Source organism: Loxodonta africana, chromosome 3 (assembly GCF_030014295.1).
Source record: "Loxodonta africana isolate mLoxAfr1 chromosome 3, mLoxAfr1.hap2, whole genome shotgun sequence".
Classification (NCBI taxonomy): domain Eukaryota; kingdom Metazoa; phylum Chordata; class Mammalia; order Proboscidea; family Elephantidae; genus Loxodonta; species Loxodonta africana.
The window spans coordinates 1967432-1985523 of NC_087344.1; the positions used below are offsets into that span (position 1 = coordinate 1967432).

The window sequence follows — 18092 nt, forward strand, 5'->3', positions numbered from 1 at the left end:
AATACCCTATGGCACAGAAGTTTCCGTTTCTAGGCGTGCTGGTGGCACAAATGGATAAGCACTCGGCTGCTCACCAAAAGGTGACGGCTCAAATCCACCCAGTGGCTGAACAGGAAGATGATCTGGTAGCCTGCTTCCATAAAGACTACAGCCAAGAAAACCCTACGGGGCAGTTCTACTCTGTCCCGTCACGTTGCCATGAGTCTAAAAACACCTAACCAGCCCCTAACAACAACAACCACAGCTTTATACCCAAAAGGCTTGAAAGCAGGGACACAAACAGGTAGTTTTACACCAACGTTCACTGTGGCAGCATTCACAATGGCCAAAAAGTAGAAAAAAAAAATGGAATTCCCATCAACAGATACATGCATAAAATAAAATATTATTCAGTCATAAAAAGCAACGGAACTCTCATAAATGCTGTGATGTGAATGAACCTTGAAAACACGATGTAAAGTGCAGTCAGACAGAAAAGAACAAATACCATACAACCTCATTTAAATGAAATATGCAGAACAGGCAAATGTACAGAGACCAAATGGTTGCCAGGGGCGGACAGGAGGGAGAAGGGGCGGACGGAAGGGAGAAGGGGAGATAACGCCTTAGAGGCCCTGAGTCTCTGCTGAGGGTGATGAAGAACTAGGACACTCACAGTGGTGAGGGCTGCACAACGTGCGAAAAGTAACTGCTACAGAGTCGCACGAGAAAAATGGATGAAATAGAGAAGGCTTTGTTCTGTGTATTTAACCACACACACTAAAAAACACGGCACAAAATTACACCGTTAAAGAATAAAAAAATTAGTTTCTTGGTCTAAGCGAGTAAGTGAAAGGAGGGAAATACAGATACCATGGGGATACAGGGAGGAAAGCGGGTACTTCAAGGATTTAATGCCAGCTTTTTTTAAACGGTACTAAACACCAAATCCAAACCCACTGCTGATGAGTCAGTAACAACTCCCAGTGACCCTAAGGGCAAAGCAGAACCGTCCCACAGTATTTCAAAGGCTGAATCTTTACAGAAGCAGACTGTCACATCTTCCTCCCACAGAACGCTGGTGGGTTCAAACCGCCGACCTTTCTGTTAGCAGCCACGAGCTTACGCACTGCACCACCAGGGCTCCTTTTGTGTTAACTTAGAGAAATAAATTCACAGTTGAGGAACTGCGTGGTGTAAAGAACGGACTTTTTAAAGTAACTGGATCTGAAGCACAATGTTATTAATAATAATAAAAAAAACCTGCTTCCATAAAAACAACAAATCACAGGAATTATAATTCTTAAGGTATTAAAAAAAAAAAAGAGCTTATGATAATGGCATGGGAGTTCCCAATGATATCTCAAACAGGATGCTTAAATGTAGACACTTCAAATTTGCTCCACAGGGTTTTCAGTGCTGTGACCTTTGAGAAGCGGATCACCAGGCCTGTCTTCCAAGGCACCTCTGGGAGGGTTCAAACCGCCAACCTTTCAGCTAGTGATCTTAAGTTTTTCCACTACCCAGGGACTCCCTCCTTGACTCTTACTCTGTAAAATAATAACTACAAAAAATAAGGTACTTTTTACAACACGGTACTGTGGCTGACCCTCTAGGATCCGCTTAAGTATTCTGATTACTTTTACTACACATGCCTCCCATGTTGCCCTCACTCCTAACGTTCGTGTTCTGACATTGGGGATACACATGGGTTTGGCTCCACAAAGCCTTCAACCTTTTCAGAAGTCTGGTTCTTTGGTAGCAAGCACTGTGGCTCAGTCACCAGCATCCAGTCCAGCACAGATGACACACACTGGCTGTGCCATCTCTACAAATCCCTCATCGCCTCTACTAAGCTTGCTCAGCAACATCACATTTTATGTCAGACCAACTAGGATTGACCGTATTGTTTCTCACACAATCACGATGAAAATCTCTGCTCTACAGCCAAAGAAATTCCTTGAAACATGCCTCTTACCAAATGCTTTCCACCTGAAATTGGGATCAGTAAGGTCCTCAATGTACACACTAGCTCCAACCCACGTTTGTGTATTCTCTATCTGTCTTAAACACCTCCAACCCACTTCTTAAACACCTACACCCATTAAAAACCAAAAAACCAAATCCGTTGTCTTCGAGTCGATTCCGACTCATAGCAACCAAACAGAACAGAGCAGAACTCTCCCATAGGGCTTCCAGGGAGCAGCTGGTGGATTTGAACTGCTGACCTTCTTGTTAGCAGTTAAGCTCTTAACCACTGTACCACCAGGGCTCTGATAACTATTAAAGGAGTGAGGATACATGCCTCACCACAGTCTTCCTTGTTGTATGACCGGCAATACTCCACAGAAGTCCCGCCCGAGGAAGCACAGAAAACAAAGAGAAGCCGTGGTAGGCAGGGAAATTGCGGTCAGGAATATGTCCCTTGATAATGACCAGATGTGCCGGCCTGACAGAGACTGGAGAAACCCTGAGTGCGTGGCTCCTGGACACCCTTTCAACTCAGTAATGAGGCCACTCCTGAGGTTCACCCTTCAGCCAAAGACTGAACAGGCCCATGGAATAAAACAGGACTAAAGGGGCGCACCAGCCCTGGGCCAGGAGCTGGAAGGTAGTAAGGAACAGGAAAGCTGGTAATAGAGAACCTAGGGTTGAGAAGGGAGAGTGTTGACATGTAATGTCATACAACAACGTGTGTATTGTTTGATGAGAAACTAGTTTGTTCTGTAAATCCTCATCTAAAGCACAATAAAAAAAAAAAATTCCCCTTGAAGTAAGAACAGACCTGAATTTCAGTTCAGACACTGCCACTTACTAGATATGTGTCCATGGGCAAGCTCTTTAATTTAACCCAGATTATTACTTTAGTAAAATGCTGCAAATACTCCCTACCTCACAGTGTTGTTTTGAGAACAAAATGAGGCGCGGTATCTGAAGTATTTAGCACAGTGCCTAGTGCTTCTGAAACAGCTCGGTAAGCGGTAATACACATACGGAACGAGGGTGATGGAGGCCTGATGAGGAGCTCGATGTGACTGCAGGGTCTGCGTGTGTGTGTGTGTGTGTGTCTGTGCCTGCATGTCTGTCTGTCTGTGTGTCTGTCCATGGGCGTGTGTGTCTGTCTGTGGGCCTGTGTCTGTGTCTGTCTGTGTCTCTGTGTGTGTCTGTCTGTGTCTCTGTGTGGGTGTGTGTCTGTGTCTGTCCGTCTGTGGCCGTGCGTATCTGTGTCTGTGGGCGTGTCTGTCTGTCCGTCTGCGGCTGTGCGTGTCTGTGTGTCTGTAGGCATGTCTGTGGGCATGTGTCTGTGTCTGTGTGTCTGTCTGTGGGCATGTGCCTGTCTGTCCATCTGCGGCCGCGCGTGTCTGTGTCTGTGGGCGTGTCTGTGTCTCTGTGTCTGTCTATCCATCTGTGTCTCTCTGTGTGTCTGTCTGTGGGCATGTATGTGTCTGTGTCTCTGTGTCTGTGGGCGTATGTGCATCTGTGTCTGTCTGCAGCCGCGCGTGTCTGTCTGTGGGCGTGTGTGTGTCTGTGTCCATCTGTGTCCGTGTCTGTCTGTCTGTCTGTGGGCGTGTCTGTGTCTGTCCGTCTGTGGGCGTGTGTGTCTGTCTGTCTGTGGGCGTGTGTGTCTGTGTCTGCGTGTCTGTCCGTCTGTGTCTCTCTGTGTGTCCGTCTACGGCTGTGCGTGTCTGTGTGTCTCTGTCTGTCTGTCCGTCTGTGTCTCTCTGTGTCCATCTGTGTCTCTCTGTGTGTCTATCCGTCTGTGTCTCTCTGTGTCTCTCTGTCTGTCTGTCCGTCTGTGTCTCTCTGTGTCTGTCCATCTGTGTCTCTCTGTGTGTCTATCCGTCTGTGTCTCTCTGTGTCTGTCTGTCTGTCCGTCTGCGTCTGTCTGTCTGTCCGTCTGCGGCCGTGCATGTCTGTGTGTCTCTGTGTCTGTCCGTCTGCGGCCGCGCGTGTCTGTCTGTGTGTCTGTCCGTCTGCGGCCGCGCGTGTCTGTGTCCGTCTGTGTCTCTCTGTCTGTCTGTCTGTCCGTCCGTCTGCGGCCGCGCGTGTCTGGGCGCCGGCCCAGGAGGCCGAGGAGCCCGGCGGAGGCCGCACGGTCACGACGAGAACAGAGAAGCCCGCGGAGCGCGGGGAGCGGAGCATCTAGACTCAGGCCGACGAGCTCCGCTCCTCACAGCCCCCCGGGGACGCCGCCGCCGCTGCTCCGAGAAGCTCACCTGCGCGCGGCGACGATGCCCACGCTCTCACCTGGGAAGGCGGCGAGAGACGCGGGTCCCCACCGCCTCGGCCTCCGGAAAGCAGCGGCGCCCGCGGGCCCGGGGTCGCGCAGGAAGCGGCGGAGACGGAGAGACCGGGGTGGCGAGGGGAGCGGGAGCCGCGCCCTCAGAGCCGGGACGGGGGCCCGCGGGTCGCCCGCTAGGGGAGCCGGCGGACCGGAAACAGAACGGCACTGACTTCTAGCCGGAGCGGGGGGCGACGGACCGCGGCTGCCCATTCGTGGACACACTGTTCCGCTTCCGGTTGCGGGGACTCTCGGTGCCGGAGGGAAGGGCTTCCGGGCGCAAACCTAGAGGGCTGTAACTTGTGACCGCAGGTTTCAGTGGTCTTTGTTGTGGTTTATTCCAACGAATGAAATTACGACGATTTTTAAAATTCATTTCTTCGGTAATTTTATTAGGCTGTTAAATTTTGTATTATAACCCAAAATATGGTCTGCCTTGCTGAATGTTTAATGAGCACTTAGAATCAATGTGTGTTGTGCTATCGTTGGGTGGAGTGTTCCGTAAATGCCAATCAGGTCAAGATCGCTGATGATTGTGCTTATCTAGAGGTCCTACAACAGAAATACCACAAGTTGGTGTCTTTAACAGAAATTTATTTTCTCACAGTTTAGGAAGCTAGAAAACGTGTAAATTTAAGGCGCTGGCTCTAGGGGAAGGCTTTCTCATTCTGTTGGCTCTGAAGGGAGGTCCTGGCCTCTTCTGAAGCTTCTGTTCCTGGGAGATCTTCACGTAGCTTGGCATGTGTCTTCCCCCATCTCTGCTTCCCTTGCATGTTTAATCTCTTCTGTATCTCAAAATAAAATCAAAAGAGATTGACTCAAGACACCAAAAAGAAAAAGAAAAACCAAACCCATTGCCGTTGAGTCGATTTCGACTCACAGCGACCCTGTAGGGCAGAGTAGAACTGCCCCACAGAGTTTCCAAGGAGCGCTTGGTGGATTCGAACTGTGGACCTTTGGGTTAGCAGCTGTAGCGCTTAAACATTACACCACCATGGTTTCCAACTCAAGACACAGCCTATACTAATCCTGCCTCATTAACATCACAAACACATTCCCAAATGAGATTAGGACCACAGGTTTACAGGTTAGGATTTACAACATATATTTTGGGGGGACACAATTCAATCCTTAACAGTGTTGTTCAGGTCTTCTATACACTTGCTGACTTCCATATTCTTGTGAATGTGGGAGGAGGTAGGTAAGAACATAGTCTAGAAAACTAAGAGAAATATGATGATATATTTATGGATTAAAGAGCTGCGATTAAGGAACCCTCAAATGCTTAAAAAATGTTGTTTGCTCTTCGCAGTATAATCAGTGGCTAATCACTTCCCCAATGTGTTGTTTGTTATTGGGAAAATGGACCCTTGATCCAATATGGAATTCATTACTTCTTGGGTTTGGTTTGCTGCCGAGGTTTTTTTTTTTTTTTAATGTATATAGTTTTGATCAACGTTGCAGAAAAGGGGACATATTACATATTCATCATTCTGCTAAGTTTTCTTATGATAAAGGGTAGCCTGGCAAGTTGGCCATGAATGCAGCTCAAATACCATACTATATACCCTTACCTACATTTCTTACTGGCAAGAAGTCTGAACAGTGCAACGTCTCAAAGTTCAAACTTGAGAGTCTAAATTCCAGCTCTGCCATGTACCAGCCATGAGTTTTTTTGTCAAGTCACTTTAACTCCCTGAAACTCAGTTTCCCCTAACACGAAATTGTGATATAACAGTACCCTCTCCACAGAGGATATGAGATTATCTACTCATGTTGTGATTTTCTTTGCTATCTTCATGACTGTTGTTATACTTGAGCCCATTGTTGCAGCCACTGTGTCAATCCATCCCCTTCAAGGTCTTCCTCTTTCAGTCATTTTTACAAGCATGATATCCTTTTCCTCTAGAGACTGGTCTTTTTTTAATAATGTGACCCAATTAAGTGAGGTAAAGTCTCGTCATCCTTGCTTCTAAGGAGTATTCTGGCTAGACTCCTTCCAAGACAGATTTGTTTGTTCTACTGGCAGTCCATGGTATATTCAATATTCTTCACCAACACCATAATTCACAGACATCAATTTTTCTTGTCTTCCTTACTCACTGTCCAGCTTTCGCATGCATATGAGGCAATTGAAAAAACCATGGCTTGGGTTCAGGGGCACCTTAGTCCTCAATGTGACATCTTTGCTTTTTAAGACTAAAAGAGGTCTTTTACACCCAATATGCTCAATGTAATGCATCATTTGATTTCATCCCTTGTGGAGTGGACTCATACTCAGAAGGAGGCATCCCAATGGGTATAGGGACAAAATCCTAGACTCACTCTTATCTCGTCTCTCACTTCTCACACCTGATCCTATTAGTAAACCCTAACAGCTCAAGAAATCAAAAGACGCATTGCATTGGGCAAATCTGCTGCAAAGGACCTCTTCAAAGTGTTGAAGAGCAAAGACGTTACCCTGAAGACTAAGGTGCGCCTGACCCAAGCCATGGTATTTTTCAATCACGTCATATGCATGTGAAAGCTGGACAATGAATAAGGAAGACCGAAGAATTGATGCCTTTGAATTGTGGTGTTGGCGAAGAATATTGAATATACCATGGACTGCCAAAAGAATGAATGAATCTGTCTTGGAAGAAGTGTGGCCAGAATGCTCCTTAGAGGCAAGGATGGCGAGACTGCGTCTTACATACTTTGGACATGTTGTCAGGAGGAATCAGTCCCTGAAGAAGGGACATCATGCTTGGCAGAGTACAGGGTCAGCGGAAAAGAGAAAGACCCTCAACGAGGTGGACTGACACAGTGGCTGCAACAATGAGCTCAAGCATAACAACAATTGTAAGGATGGCGCAGAACCCAGCAGTGTTTTGTTCTGTTGTGCATAGGGTTGCTATGAGTCGGAACCGATTTGACGGCACCTAACAACAACAAACACCTCACCTTATCCTGAATCTGATCCCTTCTCACCACCTCCATGCCTCCCCTGGTCAGAGCTGCCACTATCACAAGCCAAGACTAGTACATTTGCCTCCTATCTGGTCTCCCGCCTTCCTCCTCCAACCTCTAGTCTGTTCCCCATCCCCACAGCTGCCAGAGTGTTGCCGGAACTAAATAAGGTTCTTGCCTCTCGCTGGTCAAGAATGAGCAGGTAAGGCAGGGAGAATTTTCCACATGAGCAAAGCTTTATTAGAGGCTTGCAAGTGGAGACGAGGAGGGCTTAGGCAACGCTTACCCCTGTCTTACAGAACAAAGGATTTGCATGGCTTTTTAAAGGTTTTGGGGATGGAGAAAGTTTGTTTATTCATAGATATAGGCATGGTTTTCTGGCAAGTGGCCCGTCCGGGTGGAGAAATGTTAACTGCGGTGCAGGTGCAGCAGCTTTGTAAGATGGCTCTAAGATGGCTCCTGTCCCAGAGGCCTCTGAGATTCATGGCAGGACTCATGTGCCTGTGCAGTCTCTCGCTCCCCAACTTCCATTCCCCACCTGTGGCCGCGGCCCTTCACTGCCCCCAGTGGAAGGTCACACAGTGGTCACAGGTGGATGTTCTGCACATGTCCCTGGGGCTGGTTTCATCCGCTGCTTCTGAAAGAGAACTTTAAGGAAGTTTCTGGGCTGTTTTCTGATATGCGGCCCCCCTGTTCTGGGGAATGGGTTTGTTTCTGCACCCTGGCCCATTTCCTATGACTTTGTTACTTTAATTTCTTTATGTTAATTACAGATTTGGGGGGCCTTATGTTCCCTGTCTTAAGAGGGCAAATCCTAAATCCCATCATGGCCCTTCTCTGCTTGGGACCAGGGCTGACTCTGCACTAGACACAAGAAGCCTCAGTGTCTGGCACCCAGGACACTTTAGTTCAGAGAAATGTTTTAATTTTAATTACTTCTGGAATCAGAAGAAAACTCAAATATAATAAAATTGAATACACAATAATGAATTCACATGGATTATATTCATCTTTTTATCAATGCCATCATAAAATATAATTTTACTATTCTTTCATGGAGGAAGGGTCCCACAAAGGCAAAAGTCTAAGGTCTTGATGGAGCCTCGTCAGGACCCTCCCGTGGTTCCTTCTCGGTAAAACCTAGTCTTCCCTTTGGCCCCTAAGACCCTGCCCTCCTCTCCTCCCATCACCACCAGCACTGTGCTTCAGCCACACTGGGTTCCTTGAGGTCCCTTGAACATCAAACACCCTTCTGCCTGAAGGCTGTTGCATCTGCTCTTCCCTGCCAGGTCCCTCTTCCCCCAAATAGTCACACAGCTCACTCCCTCGCTTCCCTCAGCATTGCCCTCACCATCACCTTCACAGGAAGACCATTTCTGCCCCCCACCTGAAAGTGCAAACCCCCACACGCCATTCACTCTGACATATGTGTTGAGTATCACCCAGCCATAATCACACTGCATCCTCACAGCAGCCCCAGGAGAGGACATGGAACAGGCTGCTCAGCCATTATCTGGAACAGAACCTGTGCCATTTTTCCCTTCCCTAGCCTGTCTGTCTCCAGGTATGATTTTTGCTGTTAGCTCCTCTAAAAGTTAAATGTTAACCAATGTTTCCCCTAGGACCGTGGAAAAACAAGTGATATCGATTTAAGCCTGTCGAACACAACGATGCTCTCCAGGATGGCGCGCCAGTCACTCCCTGGGCTGACGGGATAATGACAGGAAAAGATCAACACGTTTGAGATGTGATCACCTAAACCACACAGAAAGAGAATGGACATTCCACAAATTCCTAAAACCCATGTCCCCTTTTCCCTATAAAACCCCAGGTGGACTCCAGTTTCTCGAGACAGACAGCTTTAGGAGGAGATCATTCCTCTCTGTCTCCATATTCCGGTATATATAATAAAGCTCTTGCTACCCACCTCACCCCATCTCAAGAATTTGCTGTCTGTGGCAGGTGGCTCTAAGTCGGAAAATTGTGGTAACTGACACAGACGGTGGGAGTGATGGTGCTACACCAGGAACCCAGGACCCTCCAACAGGGTTCACCTGGTTCAACATGACACCTCACATCTCTCATGGGAGCGGGGAAGGGGAATTGAATGGTGTCTCACCTCCTTTTATATGACCAGGACATGAGAATGGGGCCTAGGTCGGTGGGCACAGGCTTTTGGGCTCTGGCTGGGCACCTGGGCCACTGAATAGGTATTGAAGTCATACTTGTCCTTTTGTGCTTAACATATTTCTGTCAGCGTGATGTCCTCAAGTTCCATCCATGTTGTAACACGTACCAGGACTTCACTTCCTTTCTGGCTGAGTAAGTATTCCATTGTACGCGTGTAACACATTTTATTTACCATTCATCTGTGGATGGCATTCTGATTGTTCTGCCTTGCGGCTACAACAAACATTTGTGTACATGACTGTGAGTGTTGCTGCTTTCAAGCACCATGCGTATATTCCCAGCAGTGGAATTGCTGGGTCATATGGGAGTTCTATTTTTAGTTTTTTGAGTAACCGCCACACTGTTTTCCAGCTCAGGATATGACATGGGTGTATTTAAGTTCTCAGGTCACAGTTTTCACTGGAAACAAATTTGGGGATCAGTTTATTAATGTTTCCACTGAGAATTTTTTAATTTAATGCATATAAAGCTGCTCAAACAGAGGAATGCCAATTTTCTTTCTTTCTTTAGTATACTTTGGAAGAAGGTTACAAAACAAACTGGATTCTCATTAAACAGTTAGTACACATATTTTATGACATTTCTGTAGGATATATTCCTAGGAGTGGAACTGCTGGATCACACGGTGTTTCTATTTCTAGCTGTTTAAGGGAGTGCCATATCGTTTTCCAAAAGGATTTTACAATTTTGCATTCCCACTAGCAGTGTGTAAGTGTTCCAATTTCATCCCAGCCTTTCCAGCGTCTCTTATTTTCTGTTTTTTTGACTCTTGCCAGTAATGTTGCAGTGAGATCATATTTCATTGTAGTTTTGATCCGCATTTCTCTAATGGCTATAGGGTCGCTATGAGTCGGAATCAATTCGACAACAGTGGGATTGGTTAATGGCTAGTGATCGTGAGCATTTCCTCATGTATCTGAAAGCTGCTTGAATGTCTTGTTTGGTGAAATGTCTGTTCATTTCCTCTGCCCACCTTTTAATTGGATTATTTGTCTCTTTTTTGTAGAGGTGTTGGATTTTCCTGTAGATTTCAGAGATTAGACCTCTGTCCGATTTCTTATAGCCAAAAATTTTTTTCCCAGTCTGTAGGTTCTCTTTTTACTCTTTTGGCTAGTGCAATCTTGCATCCTACATTCAGGCTGTTATCTGTTCTCAAACCAAAAGACTCCCTTAATAATTCTTGCAAGTTTGGTTTGGTTTTTACATAGTCTGTTAATTTCTGTTTATCTGGACATGTCCTAATTTCACCATCACATTTGAACGAGAGTTTTGCAGGATGTATTATTCTTGGTTGGCAATTTTTTTCTTTCAAGGTTTTATATGTCATCTCATTGCCTTCTTGACTCCTTGGTTTCTGTTGAGTAATCAGAGCTTAGTTTTATTGTTTCCCCTCTGTATGTAACTTTTTGTTTTACTCAAGCTGCTCTCAGGATTCTTTCTCTGTCTTTGGTTTTAGCATGTGTTGTTATGATATGCCATGGTGATTTTCTTTTGGGGTCTATCGTATAGGGGTTCATTGCACTTCTTGGATGGGTCAGCTTTTCATCTTTCATGATATTAGGGAAGTTTCCTGTCAGCAATTCTTCAGTGATCCTCTCTGTTTTCTCCCCCTACTCTGGAACTCCAATCGCTAGCAAATTTTTACTTTTGATTGTATCCCACATCATTCTCAGGGTTCCATCATTTTTCTTTGTTCTTTTTGCTGAGTTTTCTTCAAACGAAATAGTATCCAAGTATTTTTCTTCAATTTCGTTGATCCCGTCTTCCACTGTTTCAAACCGGCTCCTCAGACCTTCTATAACTCTCTCTCCACTTCTGAAATCTTGTTGTTTATGTTTTGGATTTCTATTGTTCTCATTGTATGATTTCTAGTTGTGAATTTATTTTGACATTTTGGTCCTGTATTATTTTCCTGAATTCTCCCATTGTTTTGTCTGTATTTTCCATGATTTTGCCTGCATTTTCCATGTATTTGTCTATTTTTTTCCTCATTTTTTTCTGCTTTCTGCTTCAACTCTTGGATAGCTCGGAATATTAGAGATTTGAATTTCCTATCAGGTAGTTCTGGTGCTTTTTCTTCTACTGGAAAGTCATCAGGTGTTTTATTTTGGATGCATACTGGAACCATCCTCTCCTGTTTTTTTAATATGTTTTTATATCATCTGCCATCTTTGGGATACTCAGTAGTTATTTTCTTCATTTATTGATTGTAGATTTTTTGTTTTGCCCTGCTTTTTTGTTTTATTTGGTTATTTCTGAGCAGGCTGGCTGTGTGTTCTTTGTTGTTTGCTCGTCTGTGGGCATGATACTTTTCAGCTTTTTGTCCAATGGGCAGGGCCAGTTGCTCAGCTATGGTGTGGCAGGACAGATCCAGCTGAAGGGGAGGGGCTGGGATGGGTTGTTTGTGGCACGTACTGGGACCAACAGGTTGGGCCTGGGGATAAGTACAGCACAGGTTCTGGTAGGCAATGTCTGTGCTGCTTGAGGATGCGATGTTCAGCACACAGCGCAGACAGGCAAAGAGGGAGGTGGGAGGTTATGATGTGTGGAGCTAAATTGTGTATGGGAAAGAAGTGAGAAAGGAGAAACAGGAGCCAAAAAAAAAAAAAAAAACTGCTCAGGGAAGCTGCTGTTTTAGTGGAGAATTGAGAATCTGAGAAATGAAAAACAAAAAGAGAGAAAGACAGAAATTAACAAAAAGAAATGTCCTCAGGGATCCTACCGGTAACTCAGGAAGTGGCTTACAGTTCTCGGGGCACAGCACATCTAGAAGGGACAGAGATGGCACAAGCACCAGGTGTTCAGGAGACAGGAAAATAAAGTAAGCAGAGGGAGACAAGAAATGAAGAAAATCAAAAAGGAAAAATGAAACCGAAAACAACAGCAAAAAAAAAAAAAAAAAGTCCCAGGGATCCAACCAGCGTGGTGGCATGGATTGGGGAAGCAGTTCCCCAGCCGAGCAGTGCTTCACAGCCTGTCAAGAAGAGCAGAGATGGCACATGGGGCCAGGCGTTTGATAGACAGGAAGGGGAAGAGATGAGAAAGAGGGAAGAAACCAAAAGAAGCTGAAAAAAGCAACACCAGCGAAGAAGAAATGGCACTGAAGGAGCTGGGCCTTGTTAGTGGGGTGAATCCAAGCAGCACAGAGCCAATGCCTCCCTGGCTGAGCAACCGGTGCCTACCAGGAAGTGGTAGAGGCTGAGCAGGTGGAAAACGGGTGGGGGGTGGGAAAGCATGCCTTGCCAGTTAGCGGGTGCTCTGTCTCCTGCTGGGAGCTCCTTGAAACTGCTTTCCCATACTCTCTGTCCACACATCTATGAAAGTCCAAGATGGCAAATCCATGTTGTGTTAGCTGATAGGGGACCTCTGCTCTGTATCTTCCTCACTCTCTGTTCTCTGTTTCTTATTTCATTTGGAGCTTGGTTGAATTCTTAATCTCTTCGTTTGACACTTAGGGTTCCAGGATTGACGTTTGTCTCTGTTTTACTTAGTTTTGGGGGTTGGGGGTTTCTGTTGTGGAGGGATGGTGTGGTGCTTCTGTCTATAACGTCATGTTGGCTCTGCCTCCTGGAATGCTTATTCTCACTGATGTAAAAATTACTCTAAAGGTTACTTAAATCTTGACAAGGATCTTAAAGTCTCCTACAATATCTACCATATTATGCCAGAATTCCTAGTGTTTTAAATCTAGCCATTTTCAAGATCTATCCTGAATATAACACTGTCAGTGAAAGGATAATATCCACACACCTACAATGAAGACCAGTTAATATGACTATTATTCAAATCTTTTGGAGTTTTTTTAAATTGTGCTTTAAGTGAAAGTTTACAAATCAAGTCAGTCTTTTCATACAAAAACTTATACACACCTTACTATGTATTCCTAGCTGCTCTCTCCCTAATGAGACAGCACATTCCTCCTCTCCAACCTGTATTCCCTGTGTCCATTTAACCAGCTCCTGTCCCCCTCTGCCTTCTCATCTCCCCTCCAGACAGGAGCTGCCCACAGCCAAGAAGCTCCAGTCCAATCCCTGTTCGAAGAGTTGGTTTTGGGAATGGTTCCAATCTTGGGCTAACAGAGTGTCCAGGGACCACGACCTCTGGGGTCCCTTCAGTCTTAGTCAGACCATTAAGTCTGGTCTTTTTATGAGAATTTGATGTCTGCATCCCATTGTTCTCCTGCAACATCAGGGATTCTCTGTTGCATTCCCTGTCAGGGCAGTCATCTGATGTACCTGGGCACCATCTAGTTCCTCTGGTCTCAGGCTGATGGAGTCTCTGGTTTATGTGGCCATTTCTATCTCTTGGGCTCATATTTACCTCATGTCTTGGGTGTGCTTCATTCTCCTTTGCTCCAGGTGGGTTGAGACCAAGTGATGCAACTTAGATGGTCGATTGCTAGTGTTTAAGACCCCAGACGCCACTCATCAAAGTGGGATAAATAACATTAATACATTTTGTTATGCCAATTGACATAGATGTGCCCTGAAACCATGGTCCCCGGACCCTTGCCCTGCTACTGTGGACTTCGAAGCATTTGGTTGTTATTCAGGAAACTTCTTTACTTTTGGTTTAGTCCAGTTGTGCTGATCTGCCTTGTATTGTGTGTTGTCTTTCCCTTCAACTAAAATAGTTCTTGTCTACTATCTAATTAGTGAATATCCCTTTCCCTCTCTCCCCACCCTCGCATCCATCAAAGAATATTTTCTTCTGTGTTTATACTTTTTCTTGAGTTCTTATAACAGTGGTCTTATATAACATTTGTCCTTTCGCAACTGACTAATTTCACTCAGCATAATGCCTTCCAGTTTCCTGGATTCATCATTGTTTTTAATCATTGTGTAGTATTCCATCATGTGAATATATCATAATTTATTTATCCATTCATCCGTTGATGGGAACCTTGGTTGCTTCCATCTTTTTGCTATTGTCAACAGTGCTGCAATGAACATGAGTGTCTTAGTTGTCTAGTAATGCCATAACAAAGAGAAGTTTATTTTCTCACAGTAAAGTAAGTTAGAAGTCCAAATTCAGGGTCTCAGCTCCAGAGGAAGGCTCTCTCTCTGTTGGCTCTGGATGAAGGTCTTTCTCGTCAATCTTCCCCTGGACTAGGAGCTTCTCTGTGCAGGAACGCCAGGTCTAAAGGACACACTCTGCTCCTGGTGCTTCTTTCTTCGTGTTACAATCCCACCCTGATCCTCTCAACATAAAATTACAATCACAAAATAGAGGACAACCACACAATATTGGGAATCATGGACTAACCAAATTGACACGTATTTTTTGAGGGGACAAAATTCAGTCCACGACATTCCACCCTTTGGCACCCAAAAAACCATATCCTTGTAACATGCAAAACACATTCACCCCATCATGTCATATATCATATCATAGCAAAAGTCTTAACTCCAAGTCAAAAATCCAAAAATTCCTCTCCAGCTGTGAAATCTCAAATACAAGTTATCTACTTCCAAAGGTACAACGGCAGAACAGGCACAAGCTAGACATTTCCATTACAAATGGGAGAAACTGAAGGGAAAGAAGGCATAACAGGCACCAAGCAAGTCAGCAGAACACATTACATTAGCCTTCAAAGCTTTGAAAATAATCCTCTGTTCTCTGAGACAATTTACACAATGGCCCTGCCCTCCACCCTCTAGGTATTGGCCACACTCTCGGGATTCCGAGTGGAGGCTCCTTGGCTCTGGGCTTCAGCTCTGCCTTCCAGGCCCACTGGACCGCAACTCTGCTCCCTCGGCTTTAGAAGCACCATTCTCCTAGCCCACCTGAGTGGCAATTCCACCCGTAGAAACACCAGAGGCCATGGCTTGACCGTTGGAAGCCTCTGAGGTCATGGCCATACCTTCTGAGACTGAGGCAGCTCAGCTTCTTGTGTTCCTTGTTTCTTCAGCTTCTGTTTCCTGGTTTCTTGGCCTCTCGGTTCCTTGGGCCTCACACCCGCATCTGCCCTCCTGGGGCAAGTGTTCCAAAGCTCAGTAACTCCACTGGCAAGTGCTTAGAGGCACTCCACTCTGCCAGAAAGCCCCCCTGAGCACAGGCACACCAGCTCTCTGGCTCCGTGGGTCAGCAAGCCTAGCTCCACTGATAAGTGCCCGGAGGAACCCCACTCTGCCAGGAAGCCTCCTGCACAAAGGCACTTAGCTCTCTTGCTCCGTGGGTTGGCTCCAGTGCTGTTTCACGCTGGTTTCCTGGTTCTGCTGCTGCTGGTTCTCTGCTGTTTTCACTTCTCTGCCACATGTTCTCTGCTGTGCTGGTCCTCTGCCGCTGTCGCAACTCTATCCATTCACAGTTTCAAAACCGCTTCCACATTTTATCTGTTAGAGCAGTACCCCACTCTCTCGGTACCAAATTCTGTCTTAGTTATCTAGTGCTGCTTTAACAGAAATACCACAAATGTCTGTAGGTAATCTTTTTACTCTTTTGATGAAGTCTTTGGATAAGCCTAAGTGTTGATTTTTAGGAGATCTCAGTTATCTAGTTTCTCTTCTGGTGTTTGTGCATTGTTAGTAATGTTCTATATACTGTTTATGCCATGTATTAGGGTACCCAGTGTTGTCCCTATTTTTACTTCCATGATCTTCATCATTTTAGATTTTGTGTTTAGTTCTTTGACGCATTTTGAGTTAGTTTTTGTGCATGGTGTGAGGTATGGGTCTTGTTTTATTTTTTTGTGGATGGATATCCAGGTATGCCAGCATCATTTGTTAAAGAGACTGTCTTTTCCCCATTTAACAGACTTTGGGCCTTTGTCAAATATCAGCTACTTATATGTGGATGAATTTATGTCTGGATTCTCCATTGTGTTCCACTGGTCTATGTATCTGTTGTTGTACCAGTACCAGGCTGTTTTGACTACTGTGGCGGTATAAACAAACAAAAAACCCAAACCCAGTGCCACTGAGTTGATTCCGACTTATAGCGACCCTATAGGACAGAGTAGAACTGCCCCATACAGTTTCCAAGGAGCGCCTGGTGGATTCGAACTGCTGACCCTTTGGTTAGCAGTCATAGCACTTAACCACTATGCCACCAGGGTTTGTGGTGGTATAATAGGATCTAAAATCAGGTAGTGTGAGGCCTCCCACTTTGTTCTTCTTTTTCAGTAATGCTTTATTTATCCGGGGCCTCTTTCCCTTCCATTTGAAGTTGGTGATTTGTTTCTCCATCTCATTAAAAAATGTCATTGGAATTTGGATTGGGATTGCATTGTATCTATAGATCGCTTTGGATAGAATAGACATTTTTACAATGTTGAGTCTTCCTATTGGTGAGCAAGGTATGTTTTCCAAGTAGTACTGTCACGTAGTTTTCTTTGTATAGTTCTTTTACATCTCTGGTTAGATTAATTCCTAAGTATTTTATCTTCTTGGGGACTACTGTAAATGGAATTGATTTGGTGATTTCCTTTTCAAAGTTCTCTTTGTTGGTGTAGAGGAATCCAACTGATTCTTGTATGTTTACCTTGTATCCTGATACTTTGCTGAACTCTTCTGTTAGTTTCGGTAGTTTTCTTGAGGATTCTTTAGAGTTTTCTGTGTATAAGATCATGTCATCTGCAACTAGAGATACCTTCACTTCTTCCTTACCAATTTGAATGGCCCTTATTTATCTAGCCTAATTTCTCTGACTAGGACCTCCAGCACAATGTTGAATAAGAGTGGTACCTGTTTCCTGTTCTCAAGGGGAAGGCTTTCAGCCTCTCCATTTAGGATGATGTTGGCTGTTGGCTTTGAATAAATGCCCTTTATTATGTTGAGGAATTTTCCTTCTATTCCTATTTTGCTGAGAGTTTTTATCAGGAATGGGTGTTGGACTGCCAAATGCCTTTTCTGCATCAATTGATAAGATCTTGTGGTTCTTTTATTTATATGATGGATTATGTCGATTGTTTTTGTAATGTTGATCCATCCCTGTATACCTGGTATGAATCCCATGTTGTCATGGTGAATTATGTTTTGATACGCTGTAGAATTCTATTGGCTAGAATTTCGTTGAAGATATTTCTGTCTAAGTTCATGAGGGAAATGGGGCTGTAATTATCTCTTTTTTGTGGTGTCTTCTACCTGGTTTTGGTATCAGGGTTATGCTGGCTTCATAGAAAGAGTTTGGGAGTATCCCATCCTTTTCTATGCTCTGAAATACCTTTAGTATTTGGTTGGGAGTTTTTTTAAACTACTTTTCAATGTCTTTGTCTTAGTTATCTAGTGCTGCTATAACAGAAAATACCACAAGTGAGTGGCTTTAACAAAGAGAAATCTATTTCCTTATAGTAAAGTAGGCTGAAAGTCCAAATTCAAGGCGTCACCTTTCTCTCTCTGTCAACTCTGGAAGAAGGTCCTCGTCCTCAATCTTCCCACGGTTGAGAAGCTACTTAGGTGCAGGGACCCGGGGTCCTAAGGATGCGGTCTGCTCCTGGTGCTTCTTTCTTGGTGGTATGAGGTCCCCAACTCTCTGCTTGCTTCCTTTTCCTTTGATCTCTTGGGAAATAAAAGGTGGTACAGGCCACACCCCAGGGAAACTCCCTTTACCATGGATCAGGGAGGTGATCTGAGTGAGCGTGCTGTTACAATTCCACCCTAATCCTCTCAACATACAATTATAATCACAAAATGGAGGACATCCACACAACACTGGGAATCATGGCCTAACCAAGTTGATACACATTTTTTAG

At 44.9% G+C, this 18092-nt stretch overlaps 1 protein-coding gene across 2 annotated transcripts in view; it reads right to left on the reverse strand.

The window, feature by feature from the left end:
* LOC100662809 (zinc finger protein 699-like) overlaps positions 1-4456 on the reverse strand; it is a 28005-nt gene extending 23549 nt beyond the window's left edge. For both annotated transcript variants that reach the window (XM_010601460.3, XM_064280145.1), the window contains exon 1: positions 4197-4456. The gene's annotated coding sequence lies outside the window, so the exon portion shown is untranslated. The remainder of the gene's footprint in view (positions 1-4196) is intronic.
* Positions 4457-18092: the final 13636 nt, after the last annotated feature.